Genomic DNA, 13996 nt, shown 5'->3' on the forward strand with positions numbered 1-13996 from the left:
AGTTTTAAAAAATTAAGTAGCATGCCCAAGGTCCCCAGCTAGTTGAGAATCAATCCAGGGTTTGTTTGGCTGTAAGCCCATACTCTTAACTACTAAGCAGTGGCAAGCTTCAGCTTCCTCATCTGTAAAAGAAGATTATAATGCTTACATCCCCAAAGTGGTAAGGATTAGAGAGAATGCATGGGAAGTGCTTACCACGGTGCCCGGCACACAGGAAGCCGTCTAGTGTAGATTCCTATGACATCGGAACCTTTGGAAGGGAGAGGAGAGGTGGGAGGTAAGCATTCAGCTATACAGATGGTATGGCATTTAACTTTTCACTTTGAAGGGCTTGACAAGCAGGATTAGGAATTTTGGACCAGGCTTAAAGGACTGGGATGAGGCTGGTCCAAAGGTAGTGAGTTATCTCCATTGATAGTTCAGATCAAACTTCTTGTTCTACTCTTTTTTTTTTTTTTTTTTTTTTTTTTTAAAGACAGAGTCTCACTCTGTTGCCAGGCTGGAGTGAGGTGGCATGATCTCGGCTCAACTGCAACCTCCGCCTCCTGGGTTCAAGCAATTCTCCTGCCTCAGCCTCCCGAGTAGCTGGGACTACAGGCATGTGCCACCATGACCAGCTAATTTTTGTATTTTTAGTAGACACGAGGTTTTACCATGTTGGCCAGGATGGTATCAATCTCTTCACCTCGTGATCCGCCCACCTCGACCTCCCATAGTGCTAGGATTATAGACGTGAGCCACCGCACCCGGCCCCTTGTTCTACTCTTTCCCCGCTTCTCACTACTGCACTTGACTAGTCTGAAAAAATAAAAACTAAAAATATACAATAAAATTTAGAAGGCTAGAATGACATACTCTCAGGGACACAGAGGGGACACACCTCATCAAGATGGGAAATAGTGTGCTTACTTAGAGATGAAAGGCTTTTCATCAAAACTTGGAGACGGTTGAATTTTTGAAAGAAGGAATCATTCAAGCCCACACACACACAAAGGGTCTCAAAAGGCAACACCAGACAGCATGGCTACACCTGGGCCAGGAATGTGTGCCTGCTGCCGGTCTGCCTCCCTGAGACCCAAGGACGGCAAAGGCTCCTGTGTGTGTTTGTAAGAAGGGAGATGCTGGAGCCCCATTTATCTGTAAACCTCACCTGGAACTTGAGCACAGTCTAGGTGTTCTTTAAAAAAAAAAAGAAAAAGAAAAAAAGCAGCATTTGTCAGAGCAGAATCAGATATGGTGAAATGTACCCACTGAGAGAAAAGAACCAATGATTTAGTGGGGCTTAGAGTATGCAAAGATCAATGGATCCATCTGCAGGAAGAAGACTCCCACTCACTGACACCACCATCTTGACTATTCTCTTATTAAAAAATGGAACAGGGGAGGCTGCGGAGCAGCAGAGTCCCTCCCCAGAAAGCCAACGCCACTGCAGATAACATGCATCCCAGGGCTTAGGTTTGCTTGGTGAGAAAAACACCACGGAGTGTCAACAGTCTCTCCCTGGACCAGCTCGTCCCCTCCTGCTTTTCTTATAAAGGAATCACTATACCAAGTTATCCCAATAGAAATCAAAGACACTCAAAGATCTTCAGGTCCTGTCATCTGTCCCCTCTTCTCCATCCTCACAGCTCTAGCACAACACTCAGCATCAATTTCCTGGACAATTTTAACAACCGCTAAAGTAATTCTGCTGCCTCCCTCCTACAGTCCAGCCCCCACACTGCCACCAGCTGGCTTTCTAAAATAAAAGTGCTGACCACGTCACTCACCTCCTGAAAGATGTCTACTAGATTTGCACTGCCTATGAAATAAACTCCAAAGTCTTCGCTTGCATGCAGGCATGCATTAACTCAGTCATTTGTCCATCCACCCACCTCTTGTTTCAGGTTCACTTACTGTGTGCCAGGCTCTGTTTTAGGCCCTAGGGTGCTGAATGCAATAGATAAGACCAGGTCCCATCTTCATGGATTTATATTCTTGTGGGGTAAGACAAACCATAAACAAGAAGACAAACAAACATATCATATAAAGTCAGGGAATGATGAGTGCTAATGAGGGAAACCAAAGCAAGGTAGGACAGAATGGTTGAAGCAGCGGGGAGAGGGGGCAGAATGGTGCTTTTTCAGACAGGTGGGAGAACACTTGAACAGAGGCCAGCACGGAGTGAAGGTGAGCCAGGCGCTGTCTGGGGAAGAGCAGCCCAGGCTGAGGACAGCAAGTGCAAAGCCCATGAAGCAACAAGGGGAACAGAAAGAAAGATGCAGCGGCTGGAATGGAGTGAGCAGAGAGTGCCCAGTGATGAGACCAGAGAAGATGAGCAGGAGGGGCTGGCAGGCCACAGTGAGATGTTTAGATTCCATTCCAAAGATGCCAGAAAGCCACTGGAGAGTTTAGAGCAGGGAAATGACACATATTTGCTTTTTAAAAGATCTCTCTGCCTACGTAGAAAACTGACAGAGACATGCTGAGAGACGGTGGAGATTTGAACGAGGGTAGAGAGCAGCGGTCTTGTCTGTTTGGTTGACAAAGAAACTAATAATAATAATAATAATAAGGAGCAGTGGTGGCTTCCAGGACATACAGTAACAGCTGTCAATAATTGCAATGTTTGAGATGACAGATACGTTAATTATCCTGATCTGGTTACTATAGATTATATGTATGGAAACATCACTATGTACCACCCCATAAATATGTACAATTATTATGTGTTAATTAAAAATAAATAAATTGGCCGGGTGCGGTGGCTTATGCCTGTAATCCCAGCACTTTGGGAGGCCGAGGCAGGTGGATCACTTGAGGTCAGGAGTTCGAGACCAACCTGGCCAACATGGTGCTACCCCATCTCTACTAAAAATACAAAAATTAGCCAGGAGGGGTAGCGCGCAACTATAATCCCAGCTACTCGGGAGGCTGAGGCACAAGAACTGCTTGAACCCGGGAGGCGGAAGTTGCAGTGAGCTGAGATCATACCACTGCACTCCAGACTGGATGACAGAGCAAGACTCAGTCTCAAATAAATAAATAAATAAATTTTAAAACCAGTAAAACAAACAAAAAAAGAATTGCAAACAGATGATGTGAAGGACATAGGAGGAAGCAGAATCAAAGATGATGCCCACATTTTAGGCCTGGGGAGCCAGGTGAAAATGATGGGACCTCATAACATGGGGAAGACTGAGGAGGAACAAGGTTAGTTTTGTGTTTGTTTTTTTAAGAACAAATCAAGACTTCTGTTTAGTTATGTTGCATCTGGGAAGACCACTACACTTCACCATGCAGTCAGCTGCTGAATGGGCAGTGGGTATGGGAGTTGGGGGCTCGGGAAGACAATCTGGGCTGGTAACAAATATTTGGGACTTGCCAATATATGGGTGACTGCCAAGATGAAGCCACTCAGGTCCTCCACCTCTTGGCTCCAGCTCCAGACATGCACCTAGTGTGTCACTTCCTACCAGGGCTCCAGCCTCTGAACTGTGCTCCTTCCGCCTGGGCCCTTCCTACTTCTACAGTTGATAGACTCCTTCCTACCCATCTTTTAAGACTTGCTCACAATGGCTCGGTACAGTGGCTCATGCCTATAATCCCAGCACTTTAGGAGGACAAGGTGGGAGGATCGTTTGAGGTCAGGAGTTCAAGATCAGCCTAGGCAACATGGCTAGACCCTGTCTCTACAAAAAATTACAAAAAAAAAAAAAAAAAATTCAGACAGGCAAGTGGCACATGTCTGTAGTTCCAGCTACTTGGGAGGCTGAAGCAAGAGGATCCCTTGCAGCCCAAGATTTCAAAGTTGCAGTGAGCTAGGATAGCGCCACTGCACTCCAGCCTGGGTGACAGAGTAAGACCCTCTCTCCAAAAAATAAAAAAGACTTGCTCACAAGTCACCTCTTTTCTATGAGGTCCTCCAAGAGAGAACCAGTGTCATCCTCTCTTCTCCCACAGCACCTACTGCATACGTTGGTGACAAGACAAACCCATGTGTCACTTTATGTATTTATACCTTTCCTCCCTATGTGCTTCTTGAGGTCAGTGACTCTATTTCTCTCTGAATCCCTTCACCTAACATAAGGCCTGGGCATGATGGACATTTGCTAAATGAATGGAGTTTTCCTCTCTGCAAAGAAAAATAAATTATATAAATGCAAACTGATTCACACCGCAGCTTCTGTCTGCAAGCGGGGAAAAAGTGAAAAAATAAGGTGCTGTCATTGAAGCACTAATAAAGCTCAATGGGGCAGAAGAGTATCTTCCTTTGAGGAGTTTCTTAACAAAAAAGAGCTTCAAGAAATCTAAATGTTGAGTATCTCAGGGTGTTGCGAGGTATAATGAACCCTGTACCTAATGAAGGTGTTTTGGTTTCAACTGCTGAAACATCCAGTTAGTCCAAAATCAGTGCACTCAGGAGTTGGAGACAGAGGGAAGAAAGTCGACATTCCTTCTCATTCAATCTGGACACTGATCCTGGGAAGCAGCTCCTCTTAGCCTTTCTTTGCAGACAAGGACAAACATCAGGGAGTCAGGTGATTAGCCCAAGGTCACAGAGCTGGGGAGTATAGGAGCCAAGATGCTCACTTGGGCCTGCCCAACACCAACACCGAGCTCCTTCCAGCCTCACACAGTTAACAAGGGTTCATGCAGTAGGCAGGGTCCCTAAGACCACCCGAACCCCAGACTGCACCAAGGACACAATCTAGTAGTTCTGGAAAGGGAATGTTATTTACCCATAATGACTGAGGAGTTACCAGCAGAACCGAAGCTGGAATCTAAGTTTCTGATTTCCAGGCCAGGCTCTCAGGGCACTGTGTATTCTCTCACATAGTCTTTAAAGGGCAGAGATAAAGCAAAAAATTAAAAAGCTAACAATCTAATCTATCTGCTTACAAGTAGCTTAGAAATAAAAGTTGAGAGGAAAGGGAAATTGTGTTTTTTGTCAATTATGACTGATGTGTGACCCTGGGGCCCCACTAATAGTTAGGAAAGTAACTGAGCAGCTGTCATTGCCCCATGTGGGTTACAAAACCAGCAGCACAAATCAAACTGACTGGCACATGGCAGGCAGTGCTCTCATATGTTCAGACAAACGTCTGCTGTCTACCTACTAGAAGCTGAACCCCAAGCAAGGCAGCAAAGACGGAGAAAAAGACCCTGGAGGTGAACTGTGGCTTTCCCACTCACTACACGTATAATATTCAGTATATTAACCTCCCTAAGCCTCAGTTTCCTCATCCATAAGAAAGAATGGGCAGCCCATTTCACAAAGATGCTCCGACATTCTGGGGACTAAGTAAATGGCACATGTGCTTGGTACACAGCAGTCACGCAGTAAACATCAAATGGTTGGTAGTTTGTTCATTGCTGGGCAACTCAGAAGAACTTATATTTACTGTAGAAAAAGGAATGCAAGAAAAAAAAAAAAAAACCCAGCTACACCAAAGTTCTTGTAAAATCTCAGTAGGGTGAATTAGTATCCTCTGAGGACTTACTAAAGTATAAGGAAATTCTTTAAGAAATTTTCAGTGGCTGAATATTTCAAGGCAGGGCTGGGGGAGAGGCAGAGTGAAGGGGAAAAGGAAAGGGAAAAAGAGAGGAGCTGAATTTGAATATATCAGTGTATTGGCAAGTCCAAAAGAAGTCAACATGTACATAAAAAACAATGTAACTTTATCTCTAGTGGATACAGCTGTATATTAATTATTTATAGTCTGTCTTCTCTGTCAGACTCCTGTTGAACCTTCAATACCCCACCTACTTTTCAACCCCATCCATCTAGAAGGTTAATCTTTCCTCTATTAATTAGTTCCTATTACTGGACACACTATTTGCTTGTTAGGCTCCCGTATCAAATACTAAGCTCCTGAGAATACACATTGTGTATGAGTCATCTCTGGGTTTACATGGTAGCCTTCCTCTCACTCCAGGATCCTCAGCCAGTAGCCACCAGCTTGGAGCATCCCCAAGGAACTTTCTCTCTACAGCAGGAAGATGAGAGAGGACTCATATTTATACACTGTTCATTCTGTGTTGAACATCTGAGAGGCACCTGACAAATATTAATTCATATATACTTCAAAATGCCCCTGGGAAAGAATTACTGTCCCTACTTTGTAGAAGGAGACACTGATGCTTAAAGAGGTCAGGTCATCAGCCAAAGGTTCACACTGTTAGTAAATGTGATGATATCAGGATTTGAACCCAGGTCTGGCTCCAAGTGCCTCTTTCCACCACGCCACACTGCCCAGCATGGGTCTGATGAAGCTCAGGGCACCCTCAAAGGATAAATGGCCTGGGCATCAAGTCTACTCAGCCTCATAAAAGTGAGGCTAGTTCTAAGAAGTCAACAAAGGGTAAACTGTTTGCAAATGCCAGATACCAGCTTGGAGCCAGAGAGGAGGGCTAGAGAAGGTAGAATTCAAAATTTCACCTGGAGTTAGCATGTGGTAACCTGACCTGTTCTTTCTAAGAAGGAGTCTTGAAATATAGGCTGGACCAAGAGTTCACAACTACCTGTGATCAGTTAAGGCCCCTGGCTGAGAATCTGCAGATTCTTCCCAAATGCTAAGGTTTCAAACCTTCGTGAACATGAGCCTAAACGTTAGCACTCTTGTGAGAAATCTATGAACAAAAGTGACCACCAGAAGTCTGGGAACATCACTTCCCTTTCCTTTCCTCATCTAGCTCAGTAAACGAAAAAGCCATGGGGTGTTGTAGGCAAAAACGTTGTCTCAGCCTCACAGCAGTCACTTGCCATCTCCCACTTTCCAGGTCTCTGGGGCCCAAGGCCTGGTACTCCCTGGCAGGGTCCCTGCAAATGCTGACCTGGCCTCAGTATTAATGGCTCAGCCCTCGGTGGGAAAGACAAGCCAATCTGGCAGAGCTGTGGAAAAGAAAGCTGTGATTTGGCTGTAATTCTTCCAAAGGCTACCCGGTGCGACTGATATCCTTAATAATTATTTAATAATTGTGTACAGTATTTAGGGAACTTTTTTGTCACCTTGCAGGATGATAACCATCATCAAAGTCAAGATATAAAAAATCATATAATTAAATCTACAGACATATATTTTGAATGCTTTTCTAAGATAAACATGTAATTTTGATGGCATTTTTTGTGAGGCTTTTAAGATTTACTTTTCTTATACATGTTTAAGCAAAAACTAGATTAGCAAAGCCATAATGGGACGTTCCTAGGAAGAGCATGAATTGATACAGCCTTTTTGGAGGGTAATTTGGCAATATGGATTCAAACTTTAAATAGCAAACCATTTAAACCGAAAGTCCTACTTCTGTGTATCTATACCAAAGAAAATCTCATGCAAAAGTTCACAGGTGTGCACAAAAATTTCCACAGCAGCAGTGGCTGCAATGGCAAAAGATCGGAAACAACCTGAGTGTTTACCAATACAAAATGAAACTTACTTAACATACAACCATAACATGGAGTACAACTTTTAAAAGTAACAAGTACATTTATCTTTACATATGGACTTGGAAAAATAACCAAGATAACTGACAGCTGTAAGAAGGAAGTTGCAGAACACCATGCACAGGGAGAGTCTATCTTTAGAAAATAAAAGGGAAAGTACCTATGTTGTGGTTGAGGGCAAAGGGTAGGGGTGGACAGAAACAAGCAAACACGAAAGTCCAGGAGTATAAGAAGCAAACTCTCAAAAGTGCTTATGTTTGAGGAATGGTTGGAAAAGGTTGAGGGCGGTTACAGAAGATTTTGTTGCTTAGGTTAAAGCACTTCAGTGTTGTCTGAATTTATCCCAAGTGTTTATTACTTTTGTGATGACAAAAACAAAAAAGTTTTTAAAAACTCAGAAAAGAGTAATTTTTTTAAATTTTGGTATTTGCAAGGGCCCCCTGACTACAGTGACCACCACTGGAAGCTGAGTCTTCTCTCTGCCCTCTGCAATGTGGCCACAGTGCTGAGCGTGCACTAGCTAGCGGGAGGCACAGACTCATCTGAGGAAACACTCCAGAAGGCAGTGGTCTCAAGTTCTGAGAAGCTCAAATCCCTTGCCTATTTCAACAAAGACTCTGCCAAAGGTCAACTATTTAATTATTTTATTCTTAAAAAAAAAAAAAAACAAACAAAAAAACTAAGTATCTTTTATTTTTCAAATTTACAACACCATGAATTATTGAATTAAAGCAGTTCACTTGTTTGCAACCTCCCTTCAATAGTAGCTATTGAAATTTATATCCTGCATTATTTAAAATTTTATGTTGATATATAAGCCTTGCTGAACACTTTTTTAAAATTGTTAATGAGGAAATCCCACAGAGAGGAGAGAAGGTAATTCTATTAAATCCAAAAGAGCCTAAAATACTATTATAGCCATTTGAGCTATCATAAGAAAGACAACTTAGCAAGTAAAATATCTTTCCTACCTATGGTCACAGTTGCTAGTGGAAATAATTCTAAATTGATGCACAGTATCTAAGGGGTATTAGTTATATTAAGCAGAGACTACAAACTCAATTACCTACAGGGGCTAAGCAGGCCATGGAAAGGTACAGGGAGGCTGGGCCAGCCTGGGGCAGGCTGGAGAAACAAGCTCCCAGCAGAGGGACCACCACTCTTCCACACTGCCACAAGGAAGATGGGCCCAGGCCCACCAGACCTTCGATTTTTCACGAAGAGTTGGAAATCTGGATTTTGATTCAAAATCCACCCATTTTTAAATGTTGGCCACTAATTTAAACATCTTAAAACACTATGAGTGCTGAACAAAACACATCTGCAAGCCAGACGCAGCCAGGGGGTAGAGAGTTTTCAACCTCTGCCTAAAAGTATCTATGTGTTTTTCAAATGGTGAATTTGGCTCACTTTTATTTTCAGAAAGATGGGAACAGACAGAGCAATGGTACAGAATGGAGACAAAAAACAAAACGGTCAAGTAGCTGCTATTAAGAAAATATTTCTAACATATTTGTGAAGACAATGGTAGCTGTTTATATCAAATTCTAAGGAAATTTTTTATATTTATTTAGCTATACAAGGCACAAAACTTGGAGAGGGAGAATTTCTCAGGTCTAGAGTAAATAATAACTCAGTGCATTCCTGACAGTTTACTGTCAATAAACCTCTAAGAACTTCCTATCAGGTATTGTTTACCATAAACATTTTAACCAATAGTGACCATAGAAATAATGGCTCTTCTTTGCCAGGTGCTGTCCAGGCATTTGGTACCCAGGGTCACCAATGTGAGTCATGCATTCACTAGACAAGATTCCAATAAAGGCCAATGTGATAAACCTCTTTCCAAAACAAAAAACAAAACAACAAAGGACATAGACTCAACATCATAAAATTGTGCTCCAGCATTTTTTTTCAAAGACAAAACAATAATAGATACACTTGTGCTAATAATAGTATCTGGACATAATGTGCAATTCAAAAAGCAGTTTCCTTATATAGAATCTCCCTTTGATCACAGCCTGCATTTTAGACTTTATACCTGCTCCAAAGTCTTCTTATAGTTATTATTAACAACAATACTTTGACAAACAACAACAATAACAGATAATAAATATTTGGTGCTTTCTACATGCCAGTCACAGTGCTAAGCATGTTTTCATTCCACTCTCACAAGAACCTTATAAAGGTTATTCTAATGATTATAATCCCATTTTACAGATGAGAAAATGGAGGCTAAGGGAGCTTGGTGGGTTTGTCTTAAGTCACAACGCTAGACAGACATGGAGCTGACGTTCTGAAGCAGGTGGGCCTCCAGAGCCTGAGACCAGTGTGCTGAATGCCCCTTGAAGGAGGCGTCTTAGAGGCCAGCCGCACTTTATAAGCCCATCTCAGTTTGCTGCTGGCAAATGTAGCTAGGGTGTGGCTAACGTCCCCCTTCTCTTCCTCCCACATCCACTTTCCCCACTTGGTCAGAAGCCATTTAAACATTTTATTTTTCCCAGTCAAAAACAGTATGAGTCAGTTGAAGCTCAGCCAGCCTGGCCCTAGAGAGCCCTGGAGGCCTGGTGAGGTGCCCTAGGGAACCGGGCTTCCCTTGCTGCCAGGCCCCTGCCCAGCTGGCTAGAATCTAGGTAGAGTTTTCACATCACTGCAATCTCAATGAGGTCTGAGAAGAGTGTCCTGGTAGTCATAACAACCCTGTGAAGATGCCGAGGTACCAAAATGAGGGGTAGGGGAAAAGGGAGGTACCTTCAGATCAGGAGGGGAGAAGACTTTGCCAAGAGCTATGATATATCCACTATTCAAAGCCCCATGTTAGACCTCTGAGAGATGGAGATACAGCAGGGGGATAAATAACACAAATAAAAACGCCATGCATGAAAAAAGCACACATCCACACATACATGCACACACACACAAACTGCACCATGAAGCAGCTTCTCTTAAGGTAATGACCTCGGGCTCTCCCTCAGTCTCCTATAGGGCCATGAGCCCTGACTGTACAAAGTACTGCTCTGCTACAGAAACCAAAGTCCAGGGCACACGGACCATCATGACCTGCCATGGGCAGTCATCCTCAGAGTGTGTGCAGATCAAGAAGACCAGGAGAAGGGCAGCTGGTTCTGCCCTGAGAGGCAAAGGGAGCCCCTTTCCTTAAAGAAGGGCAGCAAAGGGGTTGTAAGGTAGAGAAAAGGGCAAAGGGAGTGGGCAGAAGGAACAGACCTTAACAAGGCACAGATGTTTCCTCAGCACAGCTGGCTCTGGTGCAGAACCATGGAAGCAAGGGTGAGGGCCAAACCCCATGCATGTACCCAGTGAGCTCCAGAAAGGGGGAGGCCTGGGCTGGCTCTTTTATGGTCCTAGCCCACACTCCTGTGATGCAAAAGGCAAGAAGCGGCTGTGGGCAAGTGGGCAGTCCCACAGGCTCTCGGTGAACTCCATGCTGAGCAGCTGTCTAGAGTCCTAGGTACTCCCGCCATCCTTGGGCTCAAAGGGGCTGCCTAGTAAGGGAGCGAACATTCATTCATCAAATAACCACATGAACAGAGGTCATGACCTCCGTGACAAGTGCTGAAAAAGGACAGACTGCAAGGACCTGGAGCAGAGGGAACGGTAGTGTAGAGAAGAAAGGGTCAGAGCAGAAATCCACAGCCCAGCATCTGGGATAATCTCCTACTCTGTCACCTACTCAATGGGTCAAGGCCTCAGTTTCCTCACACAGTGTCTTTGGGATAATGATGACATTTACCTCAGCCAACATCTACCAAGCCCCTAATACAAAGTAGTTACCCATGAAGCACTCTTAACAGTGCCTGACACAAGGTGAGCAGCCCATAAGCGCTAGATGCTGGCATGAGAATGGTGAGGACAAGACCTAGCCTTCTTATCAGTGAGGTGGGAGGGCTTCTGAGGAGGAGGCAGGTCAATCAGCTGAGTTCCAAAGGGTAAACAGGCATAAGCTAGGCAAACCAGGAGAAAAATGCATTCCAGGCTGAGGGAACAGCGTATGGAAAGTCCCTACAAGGGGAGGCAGCATCACAAGCATTTCCAGCCAAGGAAAGCAGCTCCAAGAGCCTGCTGGAGGGCCCTGGTCTGCAGGACACCTCGGGGCTGAGAATGGCTCTCTTCCGAAAAGCTTTCCTAGATTACTGTGAGCCCCCAAATAAAAGCTGCACTCTTGGCACAACTTCTTAGGTCTCTGGCAGAGTTAGGAAGTGAAGAAGACACAACAAGCATCAAGCTTTAAGGCCCTGAATGAAAACATGAGAGTTTATGTGCTATTGGCTAGGTGCATTGTGCTAGCTCCCATGCAAAGTACAGACACTGACTTGGGACCCCTGGGGTCAGAGCTTCTTCCTATTTGTTAAGACTCCTCAGTATTCACTGGGGAGTTTACAAGGTTTAAAACAAAGACAAAGAGGCCCTCAGGCACCTCCATGAAGGGCCACTAAGTATACTCACCCTTCAAGAAAAGTATTCTCAGCTGGATTAAGCGGGAAAAAAGCCTATCAGACGGTGGTTGGCAAGAATAGATATTCTGGCTGATTTAGGAAATTTGGGATTCATCCAGGACCAAGGTGAGTGGACCTCGTTCCTGAGAATTCCTTGATGGATTATTTTTCATTTTGAATTGCTATTATCGGTCCATCAACAACAAGAGCTAAAAAAATAAAAAGTCAGGGGCAAAGAATACAGAGAAGAGACATTCCTGAGGTCTCAGCATGCTGGGAGACACAACAGGCAGTCACAAACTCAAGCCCAACACAACCTGTCCTGCACTCAAAGCTGACAAGAAGAGCGCCCCAATAAACCCAATGGCCAATGAACTTCCCATTTCAAGTACATTTTATCACATTATAAATCTGTTGCTTGGCTGCACAAACAGACCAGTCCTCACTCTTTCAACAAAAACTTCCTGAGCCAGGTAAACTATGCTGGCACTTAGAACAGAGAGAGACAGAAAGAGAGACGGGGGGAGAGAGAGAGAGCACGCGCGCACGCGAGAGAGAGAGAGAGAGAGAGAGAGAGTGTGTGTGTGTGCGCGTGTGTGTGTATGTGCGTGTGGTCTCCACCCTTAAGGAGCTCAGGTTGCTGAGCATAACAGATAAGTAAATCAACAGTAACACCTTATGATAAGTGCTTTGCAAGAGAGAAAGACATGAGAGTGTTCTGGGAGCCAGGAGGAAGGTCATTTCCAGGTCATGGAGAGGTGCTGGGTAGGGAAGGATGGTGTCCTGAAGAGTTGGGGGAAACTGGAGTTGAGTTCCCAAAGGGTGAACAGGGACCACGCCATTCCCAGGAGAGGGCCCAGCACTGCAAAGACACTAGGAGGTGATGGCTGTTGGTAACTGGGCTGAGGTTAGAAATGTGAGTTAGGGAAAAAGGAAAACCCAAAGCGGAGTGGGGGTGGGGGCGCAAAAGTTGCAGGGGGCCAAAAGCCAGATGATGAGAAGACTGCAGGACCACCGAAGAGGGTTAGCTTTTACTTTCTAAGCAATGAGGAGCTCTTGGAGAGTTTTAAGCAGAAGAGAGCTCTGATCAGACGTGTGTTAGAAATATGTTGATAGGAATGTGGGCAGTGGAGTGAGGCAGGAAAAAGATGAACACAGGATGACCAATTAAGAGGCTGTCATAGAACAAAATGATGAATCCTAAACACAGGAGTGGAGAGACAGAGAAGAACAGAGTTAACAAATTAGAAGATGAGCTCTTCAGGATGTGGTAACCAAGGGAACATGAGGGAAAAGACAAGGCCAGGACGACTACTGAAGCAGAAGCAACTGAGGGGTGTGGACCAAGCAGGCAGCACAGGGAGAAAGATGCATGTGGCACTCTGGAGGGGACAGATAGGTTGAGGTGCCCTCAGGGCAGACCACTAGGAATGTGGACTGGGAGGAGATTCAGGCCGGATATGGAGATCTGGGTGTCTTCGAGACAGGGGTGAGTGGTGGATGAGCTCACCCAGGGAGGACGTCAAGGATGACGTGAAAAGGACCAAGCCAAACCAGAAGCTAAGGACAAAGAACCGAGAACCAGCAGAGCAGGCTGTGGAGGCTGGGATCTGAGCAGCTGGAGGAGAACCGGGAGCCAACCCAGGATAGGCACGCTCAGCAGAGCTGAAGAAAACGAGGCCTGGGGTGGGAGTCCTCACTGCAGGGAGCAGTCAGCTGGGCATTAGCAATGGCAGCCAAGCAAAATAATTAAATCTGTAGTCACCCCAAGAGGAATTTTATGGATTTTACCCCCAAACAAGCTCACTGTCTCACTTCTTGGACAGGCATTTCCCTCTTCACCCTGGTCTCATTGTCTTATTTCAGAGCATAATCATAGCTGATGTCACATTCTACATCTCACACATGTAGACGTCTGCTTCACAACAGCAGAGACCTTGTCCTGTTTCACCTCTACAACCATGGTGCCAAGAGCAGTGCCTGAGAGGCTAAGCACCTTTTTCCAAGTCCTTTGGTTCATTTGAAGCAATAAATAATTAGTGAGTACATAACATACTACATGCCGGATTCTGTGCTACGATGCTGGGGATACAGTGAAAACCAAGACAAAATAGGAGCC

General features: G+C 44.7%; 1 protein-coding gene across 16 annotated transcripts in view; it reads right to left on the bottom strand.

Annotated features, from left to right (window-relative positions):
• The window catches only part of BMAL1 (basic helix-loop-helix ARNT like 1), a 110260-nt gene that overhangs the window by 61749 nt on the left and 34515 nt on the right, over nucleotides 1–13996 (bottom strand). For 8 of the 16 annotated variants that reach the window (XM_073018148.1, XM_037999658.2, XM_073018153.1 and 5 more), the window contains exon 3: nucleotides 196–250. The exons of the other annotated variants lie outside the window; for them this stretch is intronic. The gene's annotated coding sequence lies outside the window, so the exon portion shown is untranslated. The remainder of the gene's footprint in view (nucleotides 1–195; nucleotides 251–13996) is intronic. 16 annotated transcript variants of the gene reach the window in all.

The sequence above is a fragment of the Chlorocebus sabaeus genome, chromosome 1 (genome assembly GCF_047675955.1).
Source record: "Chlorocebus sabaeus isolate Y175 chromosome 1, mChlSab1.0.hap1, whole genome shotgun sequence".
Lineage (NCBI taxonomy): Eukaryota > Metazoa > Chordata > Mammalia > Primates > Cercopithecidae > Chlorocebus > Chlorocebus sabaeus.